This window comes from Spea bombifrons, chromosome 2 (assembly GCF_027358695.1).
Source record: "Spea bombifrons isolate aSpeBom1 chromosome 2, aSpeBom1.2.pri, whole genome shotgun sequence".
In the NCBI taxonomy this organism is placed as follows: domain Eukaryota; kingdom Metazoa; phylum Chordata; class Amphibia; order Anura; family Pelobatidae; genus Spea; species Spea bombifrons.
The window spans coordinates 71,365,624-71,368,123 of NC_071088.1; the positions used below are offsets into that span (position 1 = coordinate 71,365,624).

General features: G+C 47.6%; 4 non-coding genes across 4 annotated transcripts; all 4 read right to left on the reverse strand.

Moving 5' to 3' along the window:
* Positions 1 to 663: 663 nt before the first annotated feature.
* On the reverse strand, positions 664 to 735 carry TRNAD-GUC (transfer RNA aspartic acid (anticodon GUC)). The gene has a single exon. It is a non-coding gene; the product is annotated as a tRNA-Asp (tRNA).
* A 391-nt stretch (positions 736 to 1,126) lies between these two features.
* Positions 1,127 to 1,198, reverse strand: TRNAD-GUC (transfer RNA aspartic acid (anticodon GUC)). Its single transcript has one exon. It is a non-coding gene; the product is annotated as a tRNA-Asp (tRNA).
* Positions 1,199 to 1,589: 391 nt separating this feature from the next.
* Positions 1,590 to 1,661, reverse strand: TRNAD-GUC (transfer RNA aspartic acid (anticodon GUC)). Its single transcript has one exon. It is a non-coding gene; the product is annotated as a tRNA-Asp (tRNA).
* A 390-nt stretch (positions 1,662 to 2,051) lies between these two features.
* On the reverse strand, positions 2,052 to 2,123 carry TRNAD-GUC (transfer RNA aspartic acid (anticodon GUC)). Its single transcript has one exon. It is a non-coding gene; the product is annotated as a tRNA-Asp (tRNA).
* Positions 2,124 to 2,500: the final 377 nt, after the last annotated feature.

The window sequence follows — 2,500 nt, forward strand, 5'->3', positions numbered from 1 at the left end:
TATTTCCAGTACAATTGCTTGAAAATTTGGATTGTCATCAAAAGGGAATCAACTAAAGGACTTACCTCGCCACTACGTTTTGTACCAACTTCCTTCCGCTGGAAAGCGCAGAGTAATGACTCTACTCTTACAATCGGTATTGGGGTTTCATTTGCAAAGGTGGAAATCCAGCAGAGCAAGCAAAAGCGCTAAAGGAAGGCCTCCCCGTCGGGGAATCGAACCCCGGTCTCCCGCGTGACAGGCGGGGATACTCACCACTATACTAACGAGGATTAGCGGTGGGTGCGCCTGCTCCCGAAAGCCCTAAAACCTGTATCAGTGACTTTCGTTAGACAGATATAAAGAGTGTGTGGTGCAAGGTTTGTACACTGCAAAAGCTCACGCACCTTTTAAGACTGTACTGAAAGGAGAGAATAGAAGCGACTGGCTTGTACCGGGATGGAACTCGCGACCTTGCCATTATTATTTCCAGTACAATTGCTTGAAAATTTGGATTGTCATCAAAAGGGAATCAACTAAAGGACTTACCTCGCCACTACGTTTTGTACCAACTTCCTTCCGCTGGAAAGCGCAGAGTAATGACTCTACTCTTACAATCGGTATTGGGGTTTCATTTGCAAAGGTGGAAATCCAGCAGAGCAAGCAAAAGCGCTAAAGGAAGGCCTCCCCGTCGGGGAATCGAACCCCGGTCTCCCGCGTGACAGGCGGGGATACTCACCACTATACTAACGAGGATTAGCGGTGGGTGCGCCTGCTCCCGAAAGCCCTAAAACCTGTATCAGTGACTTTCGTTAGACAGATATAAAGAGTGTGTGGTGCAAGGTTTGTACACTGCAAAAGCTCACGCACCTTTTAAGACTGTACTGAAAGGAGAGAATAGAAGCGACTGGCTTGTACCGGGATGGAACTCGCGACCTTGCCATTATTATTTCCAGTACAATTGCTTGAAAATTTGGATTGTCATCAAAAGGGAATCAACTAAAGGACTTACCTCGCCACTACGTTTTGTACCAACTTCCTTCCGCTGGAAAGCGCAGAGTAATGACTCTACTCTTACAATCGGTATTGGGGTTTCATTTGCAAAGGTGGAAATCCAGCAGAGCAAGCAAAAGCGCTAAAGGAAGGCCTCCCCGTCGGGGAATCGAACCCCGGTCTCCCGCGTGACAGGCGGGGATACTCACCACTATACTAACGAGGATTAGCGGTGGGTGCGCCTGCTCCACGAAAGCCCTAAAACCTGTATCAGTGACTTTCGTTAGACAGATATAAAGAGTGTGTGGTGCAAGGTTTGTACACTGCAAAAGCTCACGCACCTTTTAAGACTGTACTGAAAGGAGAGAATAGAAGCGACTGGCTTGTACCGGGATGGAACTCGCGACCTTGCCATTATTATTTCCAGTACAATTGCTTGAAAATTTGGATTGTCATCAAAAGGGAATCAACTAAAGGACTTACCTCGCCACTACGTTTTGTACCAACTTCCTTCCGCTGGAAAGCGCAGAGTAATGACTCTACTCTTACAATCGGTATTGGGGTTTCATTTGCAAAGGTGGAAATCCAGCAGAGCAAGCAAAAGCGCTAAAGAAGGCCTCCCCGTCGGGGAATCGAACCCCGGTCTCCCGCGTGACAGGCGGGGATACTCACCACTATACTAACGAGGATTAGCGGTGGGTGCGCCTGCTCCCGAAAGCCCTAAAACCTGTATCAGTTGACTTTCGTTAGACAGATATAAAGAGTGTGTGGTGCAAGGTTTGTACACTGCAAAAGCTCACGCACCTTTTAAGACTGTACTGAAAGGAGAGAATAGAAGCGACTGGCTTGTACCCGGGATGGAACTCGCGACCTTGCCATTATTATTTCCAGTACAATTGCTTGAAATTTGGATTGTCATCAAAAGGGAATCAACTAAGGACTTACCTCGCCACTACGTTTTGTACCAACTTCCTTCCGCTGGAAAGCGCAGAGTATGACTCTACTCTTACAATCGGTATTGGGGTTTCATTTGCAAAGGTGGAAATCCAGCAGAGCAAGCAAAAGCGCTAAAGGAAGGCCTCCCCGTCGGGGAATCGAACCCCGGTCTCCCGCGTGACAGGCGGGGATACTCACCACTATACTAACGAGGATTAGCGGTGGGTGCGCCTGCTCCCGAAAGCCCTAAAACCTGTATCAGTGACTTTCGTTAGACAGATATAAAGAGTGTGTGGTGCAAGGTTTGTACACTGCAAAAGCTCACGCACCTTTTAAGACTGTACTGAAAGGAGAGAATAGAAGCGACTGGCTTGTACCGGGATGGAACTCGCGACCTTGCCATTATATTTCCAGTACAATTGCTTGAAAATTTGGATTGTCATCAAAAGGGAATCAACTAAAGGACTTACCTCGCCACTACGTTTTGTACCAACTTCCTTCCGCTGGAAAGCGCAGAGTAATGACTCTACTCTACAATCGGTATTGGGGTTTCATTTGCAAAGGTGGAAATCCAGCAGAGCAAGCAAAAGCG